Source organism: Panulirus ornatus, chromosome 50 (genome assembly GCF_036320965.1).
Source record: "Panulirus ornatus isolate Po-2019 chromosome 50, ASM3632096v1, whole genome shotgun sequence".
NCBI lineage: Eukaryota > Metazoa > Arthropoda > Malacostraca > Decapoda > Palinuridae > Panulirus > Panulirus ornatus.
The window spans coordinates 4,053,906-4,070,181 of NC_092273.1; the positions used below are offsets into that span (position 1 = coordinate 4,053,906).

The window sequence follows — 16,276 nt, forward strand, 5'->3', positions numbered from 1 at the left end:
ACCATGTCCTCAGTAATGACCTTGACGCGGCTTCGGACAAGGTGGCTTGCGGGAGGGAAGGAAGGGAAGATGTTATGCATGGGGGGGAAACGTAAATAAAACAGTAAACAAGAAAATAATTGAAGTCAGACAAAGAACCAGAAACTTTTCAGGCGTCCACATGGGTTGAATGGTGTTGAATAATGTTTAAAGATACTGAAGAATATGTAAAGGCATCTTATTTGAAAAAAAAACTTGTGAATATTTTAGAGAAGCCATTGTTGCGATTGATTCATGAGCGGACAAACATAACATTGAAGCATCAGCTGTTCGCTGAGGAAGATCTTGTGGACTCTGGAGAAATATGGACGAAAAGTTAGTTTGGTGTTGTGTTGGCGCGAGGCTGGCGGGCGCGCGCCAGAAGTTCCCTCCCCCCCAAAAAAGATCGTAGCCTGCATGAACATCCCCTGAATCATCATCTCTGGGGATGAAAAGTCATGGAAATGGTCGGAAGTGTGAAGTGTAGGGACATAGCTAGAGGACGTACGATACTGGAAATTATATTGATATGGGTGTTTCATTTTTCTCTCGGTAATTATACTTTAAACTGTAATGCTATTCATTAAATTATCATTTGGAAGACAAAGTCGGATTTTTTTTTTTTTTTTTGTTATAAGGAAATATTGATAATCTTGGAACAAGTAGTTTCGGATCCCACATAGTACGCCAGTATGGAAAATGTTAGGAGTGATTGGAATCTCGTGTGGTTTATGAAAATTTATTTCTCTCTTGTTTCCTTCTCGGTTCCTCGCACGGTTTTACGGAGGCTTCCAGGCTCACCTGAGTCTTGCCTTCCCGGAATGGGGGCGTGTCGTGTGTGTGTGTGTGTGTGTGTGTGTGTGTGTGTGTGTACCGTATATATTTCTGTATACTTATATGTATACATAGGTTTGTGCGTTTTGTATGAATGTATGTTGATTTGTGTGTAGGTTGGACTCATATATGTGAGCTTGTATGTACCTGTGTGAGTATGTGTTTCTGTGTCCCGCGTTTGTGTATACTGTACACTAAAAAATATGTTGTCACTCCTGCGTCTTTCTGTCTGTCTGTCTGTCTATCCGAAGACATATTAAGAACAATACACCGCACGTACACCATACATACCTTCTGTGGAGGTGGCCAGCTGAGCAGATTTCGGGGTCATGTAGTCCCGTATATATGCGTTAATATTGATAAATGATAACTGATTTTTGTTGCAAGTTCCTTAACTTCAGAAGAGATGAATGATAAGAAAGTCATAATTTATGATATTTATGTTTTCTGCGAAGGCAGGGAATATGGCCTTGTAAAGTTCTGCAAATCAATGAATTCATAAGTTTTTATTCATATTTAATTCGTAGTGGTATGTTTGGCAACGCAAGTGTCCTATCTTATGTGAGTGTATTTGCTTGGCTATGTATGTGTTTGTGTATTGATCACACATCTGCATAGATTGAGATTATTGTGTATATGTTCCTCGTGTCATGCAGTCTTCTCCACCCATCTGTGAACACCCCACCCCTCCCCCCTCTTCCCCCACAAGGTAAGCCCCCCATGAGCCATCTGGAGACGTGATCGCCAGCTGACGCCCTGACTCTTCCCACACAGTCAGGTGGGTGTTGGTCCATACCCCCCACCCACCCGCCTGCTCTGTTGACACTCGTCTTGGCCAGACTGTTTATGATGTAGACTTTCATCTACATCCTCTCTGACCCTAAAACTACACCCTATTTACGTTGTATGAAAATTCTTACACCTTGTATTCGTACACACTGACCTACACCCTGTTAAATGTTGTGTACCCTTAAACCCTGTTCATGTTGCATACACTAATGTACACCCTCCTGTTTGTATGTACATAGCTACACACATTTTATGTTGTAACACGTACCTACACCCCGTTGTATGTAGTATACACACATTTCTACACCCTGTTTTTTTACACACCTAAACCATTTATACATCTTCAACCGTTTTTTACCTGAACGATACTTTGTGGGTTCCCAAGCGATGACTAACATATGGCTGACAGACCCCAATTCCCCTTACCCAGCCACTGATCTGGATTCACAAGTTTACGTCGTTTTCTTTTATTTCGGTCATTTGTCACGCTGGTTCGTCCTACCGTGGGATGCACGCCATTTCTCGATCGCTTCCGACGCTTTGTTACTTTGTGTTTCTTTTTTAATTGTATTATGAGTTACGTTGTATCTTTTCTGTGTTTACCGAATAGTATTTCACACTTTTAATGTAGGCTTCTAACCTAAGAAAATGACGTATGCATGAGTAATATGGCTTCTTCGTGAGTTTGTTGATTAACTTTGTGCAAATTTGTCACACAGGATACTGTCTATCGCTTACGTGTTTTTGTTTTTCTTAATTCTTCTATTTTATTGAATGCTTTATATGTTACTATTATTTTACCCTTCCTGAATCTTATGTTTCCGTGAGGTGGTTGGTAGTGACGTCCCGCGTGGGCCTACGTCACCGATTACGATGACGGCAACATACCCGTCTGTTTTTCGATACCCATTAATTCGTGACGTCAGTGCGTAATCTGTTACGTCCCGATGATGACGTCATGGCTGGGATATGGACGTCACACTTTACTAATGACGTCACAATATTTAGTGCAGCCAGTTTGATCGATGACGTATACGGCTATACGAACGCTATCGATAATGGCGTCGTACCTGATTAACGACGTTAAAGCTGTGCGTAATGGCGCGCCACGCATGATTAACTACGTCACATTTATACGTGCAGTTTAGAATTATGAACTTAAAGCCGAATAATGACATTATAGGTGTAGGTGGGGATTGGGGTGGTTGGCCAGTACGTTCGATTATAGGGGGGGGGAGGCTGAGGGTGGTGCTCTCTTCCAAGAATAGAAAAAAAAAAATGAATCTTGTTGGAGATCAGTCGCTGGCCGTCGGATATTTGATGCTCATGTGATGGTAACACGCAGCCGAGTAATTCAGTTTAGGATGAAATTATGGAGTTATAGAATGTTTTGAATTTTGGCAGGAAAATTACGTCATACGTTTCACGTAGTGAGCCAGTATGAACAGCGAAGTTGTAACAGGTTTTGTGATCAGGTGTTTCTTGCGTGTCTTTGCAGAAGTGAACGCTATTTCCCATATTGGTCATTTAAAAGTAAATTCAGTACTTTACTGAGGAACTCAGAGATTTATATAGCTGCTTCACTAGAAAAAAAAAGTTTATATGCTAAAGATTTACAGAAAATGATGTACTGTAATAAGATAGAATGAAAAAAAAAATGTTCAGACGTAAAATACATGAGTAAGTGAAAGGTTATTTAACACGAGTAAGGGCATGTGGTGTGTAGAGGGTATTGTGTAGGGGAAGGTATGGCAGCAGACGAGACTTCAGATCTCGTACCAGTACAATCTGTACAACACTCAGGGTGTTCCGGCGGCAGACTGTTGTGTTGATCCTGTGTGGGGTGTCCAGGTTAGGTTAGGTGAGGATATGGTTAGGCTCAACATGTTTATCTTGTCCAAGTGTGTCCTGGGGATGACTGGTGGTTCGTATTTCATAATGAATGTGAGTTCCCTGGGAAGTGTTCTCGTTCCTGGGAATAGATACACCAGGAGTCATCTGCACTACTGTAGGAAAATGTGGAAAAGTGTTGTCAGGACGTGGCCCGGGGGACAAAATCGTTACAGAGACAACTGAATATTTGCTATGGTCGCCGCACACCACGCTGGACAATGACATGTTGTATACAGCATGACAATAAATAACCCACAATTTTTCTTTCACAAATGAACGAAATTTCGGAAAATAGTTTACCAAATATTTGACATTTGAAACAAATGGAACAGTATTGAATGACGGAATGAATACATTGTGTTCGTACAGAAAGAGTTCGTGGAATTTTTTCATTCGTAATTACGATCACATAATGGTTGTCATATACTACGGATTATCACAGAAAAAGAAAATATTTCTGAGTAAATTTGACTCGTGTTTGGTTTGGCCGATTTATTGGCCGCTAAAGACTGCAAGTCTGGCTGCGGCAGGCGTGGTCTTCTGGTGTTATAAAGTGATGAGAGAGAAATGAGAGTTACTACCGGAGGACCACGGGACAATGAGCAGTACCCAGATTGGACACACCACTTGGGAGACGCGGGTCCCGGTCCACCTCAAGGGTTGGGTTTGGACCGATGTGATGTAGTCAAAAGTTGACAAACCTGACTGAACTCGCGTGGCGTACAATCGCGTGGAGTGGGAAGGCAAATTAAAGGATATTTAGTCACCTTTAAAGGATATTTAGTTATATTATATAATGTCCGCCTGTTGAAAGTTTGTGTTGCTTATACGTAAGAGACCTTCGCCTTTCAGTTGAAGCTTTCCCAGTAGAGCGACAATTTTGAATTTGGGTGATTGTACATCATGTTTGGGGTGGGTCGTTTGCTGTGGTCCTGTCCAGAGGAGAGAGAGAGAGAGAGAGAGAGAGAGAGAGAGAGAGAGAGAGAGAGAGAGACAGAGAGACTATTGGATTTCCTCCTGCTGTATCTTCCTCAGGACGGACAGCGCCGATGAGATGGCTGTTTTGTATGGGCTCTCCCACCTGCGGACCTATCAGGGAGATGGAACCAATGAATAGGTAATATCCCACGGTCACACACACACACACACACACACACACACACACACACACACACACACACACACACACAGTCACACACACACAGTCACACACACACACACACACACACACACACACACAATCACTCACATACACAGTCACACACACAGGAGTGTAGAACTCCCTCTCTCCCGTACAGTACAAATAAGTAATTATGGAATATGGTATTTGAAGTGCGAGGAAACGGTGAAGTTAGGCTACATGAATTGCAAACGAGAGAGTCAATCAAGTATTTTATCCCCCATGATTTGTGGGTAATTAGCCAGCCAGTTTGACTTAATGAGGATCGTTCCCCGTTTGCCAGCCCACTACTGACGTAGAGGCTAATCAGTCAGGGATGGGTTATGGCTTTCACCTGGGGTCCTGTTGGAAAGATATGACGTGCCTGGCCATGTAACCTTTATACTAAAGGCATGTTTTGTCATCACAAGGATACTAATCCTAAAAGAAAACATGTTTACGTGTCGTTTCTCACATTACTTATTGTCCACCTTGTATCGACAAATAGTTCAGCCTGGGATTTTTATTCATGATTCCTACTGACCTCGCGAACCGGATTACATCATTTAAAGGGGCGGAATCTGGTCCGCGGGCCGTCTTTTATATACCAGTGGCTCGCGAAATACCTGGGTACTGAATATTCTCCGTGGGTAACCAACTAGTCAGTGGTAAGGGTATGTTAGTATAGAAAATGGTCCGTATGGGATCCTTGTAGACTGGGAAAAGGTGAGGTGAGGGTAGGTTATGAGAGATCAGGTCAGGTTGTAATTGGTTAGGTCAGGTTAGGCAAGGTCATGCCGTGCCGTTGGCCAAAGACGACCCTGGTCGTTGAAGCCATCCTTAACGACTTGTTTATATTACCTGAATGTAGACAGATGAATGATTGAAGTAGTTTAAGGAACAGTTAAGGATGGAGGGGGTCATCCAGCCTTGGGGTTAAGGATGTGGTGGCTCATCAAGACGTGTAACACAGCATGTGTTGGTGCAGCGACCCTTGACCTTACTTAAGACGCCATCGCAACAAACTATGTGATAACTCCTGGGTCGTACGACGGTACGACCCAGGAGTTCGGTGACCCGGTCCTTAATGCTCGGATGAAAGGCCAGGATATTGTACCCAAATGCCGCACCCTTGTATTCAAGGACCGCACCCTTGTACTCAAGGACCGCACCCTTGTACTCAAGGACCGCACCCTTGTATTCAAGGACCGCACCCTTGTACTTAAGGACCGCACCCTTGTACTACGGGACCGTACGCTCGTGCTCAAGGGCACGCACGCTCGTGCTCAGGGACCGTATCGTCTTGTTAAAGTTGCCAGCATCAAGTGGCAGTGGTCCTTGCTCATATCCCGGGCCTCGCGTCTCCACCATGCCTTCCCGTGCTGAGGAATATCCTGGAGGTATTCATAGGTCGTGTCTCCCGCACCGTCGGCCGTGTTGCACGAGACAATACGACCACAGGACATTGGATGGAAGCGACCTAATCTGTGGCAGTACACGGGCAGGACGGACAGCAGGATGGTCTGTGACGAGGCTGTCCGCTGGAAGATAATAATACGTTCCTCCGTCAGTAATCTGTATGGTTTGGGGAGGCAGGCTAGTGAAGCAGGAGGCTCCTCCCCAACCTCCGCTATATTGGGAGACGGGATAGTAAAGAATAGGGTTCTTCCCCACCCACCTCTCCCTCCCGCTCATTAGCCGACATTATGAGAGCTATGAGGGAATACCACGACGCATGTAAATGCCACGAAAACTTTATGTGAACGATGAATGTCAGACATTCTCAAGTTATTTCGTTTGCCGGACCCTCCGCTGGGAGAAGGGCTTGAACTGTTTCTGTTTAAAGAACTTGAAATGTTTGCATATATTGTGTGTAACCCAGTAATCGATTGTTTATATCAATACTGTACTTCATGAACAGCTTTATATGTGTTGATATCTGGAGGTGTGTCAGCGTTAACTACTGGACTGTTACAGGCAATTTGGGCCATTTTTGTATTAGGTCTTGCCTCGACCTTCATAATGGTATGTCAGGTCATCGTATCTCTGCCTTACACGAAGAAATTTTATCTCCTGTCTTGAACCGTGGCAGAACTAGAGTTGCATCATTGTATGAGCGGACATAGTGGTGGTAGAGGTGATGTTGTACTGTTGTCAGGGGTATCACAAGGTTGGGTTGTTTGAGAGAGAGTGTGAAGAGGGTTAAGGGGTGTGTTAAGGGCAGTGTGAACTGGGTGTGGGATGAGACAGTTCTTGGATGTTGTGCACACACACACACACACACACACACACACACACACACACACGGGCCGCCATGGTGTCATGGTTAACGTTAGTTCATATCTTGGGCTCGGTCGTATGTGTGTGTGTGTGTGTGTGTGTGAGTGAGTAAATAAACACCTATTCCCGTGGCGGCCTCGCCCGTGTGTATAGTCCGCAGGTGTTGCTGTCGTGCTCAAGGGTCGTACCGTCGTGCTCAAGGATCGTACCGTCGTGCACGAGGGTCGTACCGTCGTGCTCAAGGGTCGTACCGTCGTTCACGAGGGTCGCACCGTCGTGCTCAAAGTGCTTAACCTGGCTAGACTCCCAGTCACATAATATCATGGCCACATAACCGCTACTATTTAGCAGTTCCGCACCCTCTTAGCGTGGTGAGGCCGCTATTGTCAGTGGGTTAAGTCTTAGCGTCGCAGGGTCGCTATTATTAGTGGCCCCATGCTGTATTTGCGTCGTGAGACCGCTATTGTCTGTAGGTTCAAGCCATTAGATTGTTCTGTTCTGCATGTGGCATTTGGTGGTGCTTAGCCAAGCAGTAGCGCTACCATTCTGATCGTAATGATTGGGATTGGTGACGACCTGGTGCGTGGTGTGCTGGACGGGCGTCTTCGTAAATGCAGAAACACCACAACAGAAAGGAAACACGAGAATCCTGAGTGCTTTCGTGTACTATTGATAAACATGATCGCCGTTTTTGCGTCAGCTAGGTAGCGTCAGGAAACAGACGAAGAATGGCCCATCCACTCATATACACACACATATACACACCCATATACACATGTATATACATAGACGTCCACACACGCACATATACATACCTATACATTTCAACGTATACATATATGTACATACTTAGACATATACATATATACGCATATACATAATTCATACTTGCTGCCGTCATTCATTCTCGTCGCCACCCCGCCGCACATGAAATGACAACCCCCTCCCCCGCATGCGCGCGAGGTAGCGCTAGGAAAAGAGAACAAAGGCCACATTTGTTCACACTCAGTCTCTAGCTGTCATGTATAATGCACCGAAACCACAGCTCCCTTTCCACATCCAGGCCTCACAGAACTTTCCATGGTTTACCCCAGACGCTACACATGCCCTGGTTTAATTCATTGACAGCACGGCGACCCCGGTATACCACATCTTTCCAATTCACTCTATTCCTTGCACGCCTTTCACCCTTTTGCATGTTCAGGCCCCGATCGCTCAAAATCTTTTTCACTCCATCTTTCCACCTCCAATTTGGTCACCCACTTCTCGTTCCCTCCACCTCTGACACATATATCCTCTTATCCATTTTTCCTCACTCATTCTCTCCATGTGACCAAACCATTTCAAAACACCCTCTTCTGCTTTCTCAACCACACTCTTTTTATTACCACACATCTCTTACCCTTTCATTGCTTACTCGATCAAACCACCTCACACTACATATTGTCCTCAAACATCTCATTTCCAACACATCCACCTTCCTCCGCACAACTCTATATATAGCCCACGCCTTGCAACCATATAACATTGTTAGAACCACTATTCCTTCAAACATGCCCATTTTTGCTTTTTGAGATAACGTTGTCTCCTTCCACACATTATTCATTGCTCCCAGAACCTTCGCCCCCTCCCCCACCCTGTGACTCACTTCCGCTTCCAAGGTTTCAGTCTCTGCTAAGTTCACTCCTAGATATCTAAAACCCTTCACTTCCTCCAGTTTTTCTCCATTCAAACTTGCGTCCCAATTAACTTGTCCCTCATACCTACTGAACCTATATGTATTTGCCATTTTCTTCATTATAATGGTAGCGCAGGAACAGACGAAGAAATGGCCTCATTCGTCCTCATACTAAATTTTTACCCCCAGTTCTTAGCGGGTTAGCGTCAAGAACAAACAAATAATGGCCTCATTTGATCCAGTCCACTTCATAAACTGTCACGTGTATTACGCCGAAGTCATCCACATTTGAGGTGGTTAATACCTCGCAGGAACCTCATCGTGACGCCACAAGAGCTACAGTGATGTTAACGCTTGTTAGGACAGACGACCTTAAAGGCGACGTCAAGCTCGTGATAGTTCATGAGTGTCGCCTTCACGTGGATCAGACGGTCATTGTGTGGTCATTTCTAGACTCCCGTGACGTCATCATGTCATTTTTCTGTTCCCCGCGTCGGTGGAGTTAAGTGATTGGCTGTTTCTACCTTGTGACAGAGGGAACCAGGCCCCCCGGCTGTTTACAACATAGGTTTAATAGGTTGTTTGAAAGGTCCTCAGAGTCGGTGGCGTGAGTGTTTATGGCTCAGAGACACTTGGGAGACGATGGCCAGTGTCTGTTTACAGTGAGTGTGGCTGGCCGCGCGGGAGGAGGCCGAGCCTTGTGTGTGTGTGTGTGTGTGTTGACTGTGGAAGGTGAGGAAGGAATCGCAGGTTTGGGGTTTTAACTCGCTCCAGGCAGACTCGCTCATCTGGTTTGAATATGTGAGTTAGGCAGACGTGTCCTCCCTGGTTAAGGTTTTTATCCCTGTAGGAGGGGTAGTCCTTGACCTGATCCTTAAAGGTGAGTTGGGGGGGGGGGGGGTGATCACAAGGGGGCCAGATTGGAGTTCATGTCGGCGTCGGCGCAAATTTTCTCCGTAATCCAGAAAACTGTGTCGCCTGACGAGTGGTTGCCGGTTCGTGACGGAATTTCCGCTCGACTGATGGACGTGTTTGGACAAGTTGACGTCGTAATTGTGGGCGATTATTAGCGTGGATGACGCGGATGTCATACGTCAATGGCTCAATTAACGACGGGTGACGGGCGCTAACCGGCCGAACCCCGATGGAATGAAAGCTTCGGATATCAGGCCTTAATTGACTCCATGATTTTTGGCGGGAATTTAGGTGATGAGAAATAATTAATTGGGCTTATTATCAGGAGGTAAATATTGGTAAGCCGTGGAAATTTAATTGCCTTTTAATTAATTGTTTAATGGGATAAAGATGTAATTATAGATACATTAACAGTATGGCAGTATTTCTAAAGAGCTCAAAACTGTATTATATATATATATATATATATATATATATATATATATATATATATATATATATATATATATATATATATATTTATATATATATATATGAGGATATTCCCTCAGAGGCCCAGTCCTCTGTTCTTAACGCTACCTTGCTAACGCGGGAAATGGCGAATAGTTTGAAATATATATATATATATATATATATATATATATATATATGAGCCAGCCGAATATCTAGGGATTCGAACCTGGGGCCGGAAGATACTTGGGTTTCAGCTCATGCACATGTGTATGTCTATGTACACGTGTGTGTATGTATGTATAAAGACAGTGTGTCCTGGGAAGGTGTTGTGTGGAGCAGTTCAGCAAACGTGTGACATTACCAGGGATAACTCTTACACAACAAAGAAAATGGCGTAGTGTGACAGTTTTGTTAATCTTCTTACGAGCCATTCCCAGCCTCTCTCTCTCTCTCTCTCTCTCTCTCTCTCTCTCTCTCTCTCTCTCTCTCTCTCTCTCTCTCTCTTCTTTGTCTTGGGATATTTAATGCTCTGTTTACAAGTTGTATCTCCCGTGGAACGTGTCATTAGCATACTTTACCTGATGTGTTTCTTGGGAGATTCGCTTCTACGGCTGATTCTCGAATGACCTGATTTGTGTTACGCCTAAGGCTGTTTAATTTTGGATTCCTAGGAATCAAACCCCCCCCCCATCCCCCGCCCACCCCCACCCCCCATCCTCCACCCCGTCCGAAGTAGGTGTAAGACACCCGTGGACCACGTGTACAGACCACTGACACCGGCTGCCCTACAAAAACGCAGCATCTCGCCCGTGGCACAGCGACTCGTGCAAGCCCAGCTCAGACTCTGTACCTCATGCTTCAGAAACTCACACTCACAGATCAACAAAAAGTGACAGAACACTGACGCGCCGAAATGATCGGACAGAACACTGAACAACCACCATCCCAGGCTCAAAACCCCGCCCCGCCAGACAGACCGCTCATCAGAAAGAACATTTTCTCAGATTTATTCGAGTTACTCTCTCGTTTGCCCTCTGGACACCTCCCCAGCTCCAATACAAACTTCCCACTCCAAGGGAGTCTACATTGCCCTGCTACCCTAAGTAGCGCAGCCTTTGAGCAACAGCAGGTCATTGGAAAAAGTATTGTGGGTAGCAGCAGAATCCTTTCGTAGGAGGAGTCCGAGGGACAGTTTTCAGAGAAAGGAATATTTGTACTCATATGATCCTGTGTGTTCGTAAAATTGCCACCAAGTATTCTTAAATATGAACGTTCACTCTTAAGAAAATGGTACATGTTTTTCGTGGAAGCAGGAGGTACACAGTGTCGGCAACCCGACTTGATCTTAAACCTTTTTAAACCTTAAGCACCACCATCTTGTATGCTCTTTATAAAATTATATTTTTTTTTTTGTTTTCATTGATATTCTCGTTAAATGAACCGCTTCTACCTTGTGTTCATCGCGGAAGTAAAACTGGGGTGGGGGCAGACCGGTAGAGAAGTAAACATTGTTAGTGTCGTCATCCCGGGGCAGGCAACACCAACACTCGCTTCTGTGCTGATAATCAATTTCCATTTTTTTGCGCGTTCTTTGTTACAGGAGCCTTGTTTAGAGCTGCAGGAGCCTTGTTTAGAACTGCAGGAGCCTTGTTTAGAGCTGCAGGAGCCTTGTTTAGAGCTACATGAGCCTCGTTTAGAGCCCTTCTTTGTATTTTTGGGTTAAGGTGTTTTTGAGAGGTTTGGCGTTAGTAAAACGAGTTTCCCTTCGATATTTTGATTACCATCATTTGTGAACGCTTGTACGCGTCGGTATTGATAAATATTGAAATGTTGAATATTTGTTCGTAATTTATTCTCACTGCCCTTTCATTAACAAGTATCTGCAGATGAATAGAACGGATCTACCATTACAAAGTTGATGACTCATGAGTAAAATAAAGACAAAGATCATGCCGTATTGAATGCCTCTCTCTGGTTGTCTCCGCACTCGAGTCTGGCGCCATTTTTCCGGTGCTCTGGAGCCGTAAGTTACCACAGTCCTTGTCTGGCGACAGTCTCAATTATTTTGCTCTGTCACCACAATGGTGATCCCTGGATCTTGGCACTGCGTTATGAGAGAGGTTATAGATTCCCCTGATGATATTGTAATGAGCTACATTGTAGGTGGGGTGAGGAATGCCGTGTGTGCGTCAGCGGGTGTTGGTGATAGAAAGGATTCTTTTGTGTGCGTAATGGTCGCGGGTGTCATATACCGCTGGTGTCAAGTGTTATGAGATAGTGCGTCAAGGTGGCTTATATCGGCTTACTGTCTCATGTGATGAAGGGGGATGTTTACGGCTGGCGGGTAATTGACTGTGGTGGTTTATATCGTGGTGTTGGAAGGCTTAGGGTGTGCCTGGCTGGTCTGGTCTGGTGGTCTGTGACGAGGAACTTGTAGGATCTGAAACCCTTGATCTGTATGTATGGAGGCAGTAAGGTTGGATGTTCTTTCCCACCCACCACCACAGATGGAGCTAGGTTAGTGAAGGACAAGGCTCTTCCCCCACCCACCAGTATAGATGGAGGCAGGATAGTGAAGGACAAGGCTCTTCCCCCACCCACCAGTATAGATGGAGGCAGGATAGTGAGGGAGAAAGCTGTTGGCCGAGTGTAGTATGGTCGGTCATGCCGTGGTGTGGTGGGGCAGGTTTGGCTCTCTGGTAATGAAGGCTGTTAATCAGTTTGATCGAAGCGGACGACCCTCAAGGGTCAGGTCAGAGGCCAGGCCATCGCTCCCAGAGGTTGTACGGTCGTGCTCAAGGGTTGTATTGTCATGGCTCTGTTCCATATAATTTCAGTAATAGAATGCGCTTACATCACGTGAAACGGCTAGCCTTAGAAGAAATAAAAATGACGGTATATAGTGACATACTGAATTACGGTGAAATGTTCGTGAATATTAAAAGAAAAAATTTATCTGATTGATTTTAGAAACATTTAGGTTGTGTTGAGGGCACAGATAGAGTTTTCGATTGTGTTGAGGGCAGAGATGAGGGTGAGGCTGTGGGCTTAAAGATGTATGGCTGGTCGTGGACCTTGCCATGCCCACGCCCTACTGCTGAGGCAACGCTTGCTCCTCATGCTCAGGTCTCAGGGCTGAGGACGCTGGGTTTTAACTCCGTTGAAAACACGAGGGAAGGCCCAGATGTCGTGAGCGTTGAAGGCTGAGGGACGATTGGTTATCAAGTGATTTGCAGCGATGAAGAAGACAGGTTTGAACCACGTTGTTCAGTTGGAAATTCGGTCATGTGATGTTCAACGATGAAGAAGATTTATCATGTTGATTTTTGAGGGGAACGCATTATCATGATATTCGTCGCTGAGGGAAAACTGGTTATCATGATATTCGTCGCTGAGGGAAACTGGTTATCATGATATTCGTCGCTGAGGGAAAACTGGTTATCATGATATTCGTCGCTGAGGGAAACTGGTTATCATGATATTCGTCGCTGAGGGAAAACTGGTTATCATGATATTCGTCGCTGAGGGAAACTGGTTATCATGATATTCGTCGCTGAGGGAAAACTGCTTATCATGATATTCGTCGCTGAGGGAAACTGGTTATCATGATATTCGTCGCTGAGGGAAAACTGGTTATCATGATATTCGTCGCTGAGGGAAACTGGTTATCATGATATTCGTCGCTGAGGGAAAACTGGTTATCATGATATTCGTCGCTGAGGGAAAACTGGTTATCATGATATTCGTCGCTGAGGGAAAACTGGTTATCATGATATTCGTCGCTGAGGGAAACTGGTTATCATGATATTCGTCGCTGAGGGAAAACTGGTTATCATGATATTCGTCGCTGAGGGAAAACTGGTTATCATGATATTCGTCGCTGAGGGAAACTGGTTATCATGATATTCGTCGCTGAGGGAAACTGGTTATCATGATATTCGTCGCTGAGGGAAACTGGTTATCATGATATTCGTCGCTGAGGGAAACTGGTTATCATGATATTCGTCGCTGAGGGAAACTAGGTGTCATGAAACTCAACGCTGAGGGGAAAATTCATCATCGTGATATTCACCGCTGAGGGAAACTCATCGTTGTATTCAGCGTTGAGATATATTCGGTGCGATATTCGCTGCGGAGGGAAATCTGTTATTTATTCACCGGTAAGGAAGATATGCCGTAGGATGCGCGGAGAATGATGGTTTAAACATGTAAATTATAGGAAGGAGAGGATATGGTAATTTTCTTCCTCTAAGAATTCATCATTTGGCTCAAACATTTTGCTGAATTAAAAACAGATGAAGGTAGAAAAAAAAAAAAGGAATTTGAGTTTACTTCGAATATGATAGATAATACTTTTCAGTTGATATTGTATAGAATGTCTGAAGTATTGGAATTATTTTTATTTTTCTGATATATCTATATTCATTGTTTTAAGTTTTTTATTAACTTTCTTCCAGAATGTTCCAGAAGTTGCCGCACACAGTATAGGAAGAGAAGCTCACGTTGAGAATATTGGAAAGGCAAGTAAGTGTGTTGGGATTTATCATTGCTTAGTCTTGGGAGGACGACCCTTGAGCACAGAGGTACGACCTCTGGCTACAACTGGCAGTACGACCTTTTAGTAAGATGATCGTGTGGCCGTGGAGCACCGTGGCATAATGACCCAAGGGCCAGACTCTTTAGGTTGTGTCAAAGGTCATATCATCGCACCCAGGGGGGGGGGGGGGGGTCGGTAAACGTCGTGCTCATGGGTTGTCATCATCTTGGCCAAAGGTCGTACCATGGTGTTCCCGGGTCGCACCGTCGTGTTTAGGGGGTTAATTAGAAAAGTTAGAACATAAAAGTTTGTGGGGGTCGAGAGTCGGGCAGGTGAGTGTAGTTGGTGAAATATATTACGGCAGTTGGCGCGGCAGCTGGGTTTTAATAAAAGTATTGAATAAAACCCAGTTAGTTTATATCGATAAAGAGTCGCATTTATTTATTTTTTTTTTTGTATGAAAGTGATTAGCATTTTAGTTGCGGGATTTGTTCTGGTGGGAATTGATTCCACTGAAACCGGCCAGACGACCGTTGCGTGTGAGGGCGTGTACCGGCCAGACGACCGTTGCGTGTGAGGGCGTGTACCGGCCAGACGACCGTTGCGTGTCAGGGCGTGTACCGGCTAGACAACCGTTGCGTGTGAGGGCGTGTACCGGCCAGATGACCGTTGCGTGTGAGGGCGTGTACCGGCCAGACGACCGTTGCGTGTGAGGGCGTGTACCGGCCAAACGACCGTTGCGTGTGAGGGCGTGTACTTCCTCTGCGCCCTTAAGGGTCAGAGTTGCGGCTGGTTCGCCCGTCCTGACCAATTTCGTGGTCCAATTTCCGCAGCTGCACAAGCTGTGATCGTCATAGGCTTAAAAAGAATATACATATTTGATATCGTGAATCGGGTGGTTGTAATGTGTTCTATCGGCGACCCAGAAAGGTGTAGGTTTTGACCTCGGGAATCACCCCAGCCCAGCGTTACTCCTTTTTCATTCCCTGAGGAATTAATTATAACTTGTAGTTTTGTAGATTTATTTGTGTTTGGTTACTTGATATAGTGTTCAGGGAGAGATATTAATCACCTTAACTACATTAATCTCCTTAACTACTTGCGTTCAAAGAAGTGGTTCGGGTGGAGATCAGCACTTAATGCATCATATCCTGTGACCTGAGCTGACCCCTCTAGTCTCTTACTTTCCAAACTTAGGTCATCGCCGTTTGCGCCACTGACCCTTCTGTCGTGAGGTCAGAGGTCATGGCATCATATCAAGGTGTCTTACCGTCTTCCTGAGGGGATGAGGAGCTAAGGGGCGAGCCGTCAGGGCCAGACCCGAGCAGTTTTAAGCCGAGGTCAGCGTTGGCCAGGGCTGCGGGCCAGCCTGGCAGACACTGGCCTTTGTTGCACATTATTTATATCTAGTTTTGGCAACGGTATCTGGAACCCCGTGCTCAGGGGCGGCCAATGGGCGACAGGAAGGTGTAGTGACCCTTGAACTCTTCTTGTAGAAATTGTGCCTCGATGAATTGTACTCGGTTGTTATAAGCAAAGATATTTGTTTAAAAAAGAAAATAACTTTTTTTTCATTTCGTGTTTTGTCATGGCCTGGGGTTTTACGGGTTTCTCAAAGGTCAAGTTGAAGGTCACTGTAACAGCCGGGGGTCGCACCGTCTCGCCGGCCGTAGATTCGTGCCCACGGGTCGACCGTCGTACTGACGGGTCGTTGCACGAG

The 16,276-nt window shown here is 45.2% G+C and overlaps 1 protein-coding gene across 16 annotated transcripts in view; it reads left to right on the top strand.

Annotated features, from left to right (window-relative positions):
• LOC139764512 (protein trapped in endoderm-1-like) overlaps positions 1-16,276 on the top strand; it is a 116,425-nt gene that overhangs the window by 43,140 nt on the left and 57,009 nt on the right. For 9 of the 16 annotated variants that reach the window (XM_071691147.1, XM_071691145.1, XM_071691155.1 and 6 more), the window contains one exon: positions 14,477-14,543. The exons of 2 other annotated variants lie outside the window; for them this stretch is intronic. The gene's annotated coding sequence lies outside the window, so the exon portion shown is untranslated. The remainder of the gene's footprint in view (positions 1-14,476; positions 14,544-16,276) is intronic. 5 more of the 16 variants (XM_071691148.1, XM_071691146.1, XM_071691158.1 and 2 more) reach the window with 1 other exon arrangement.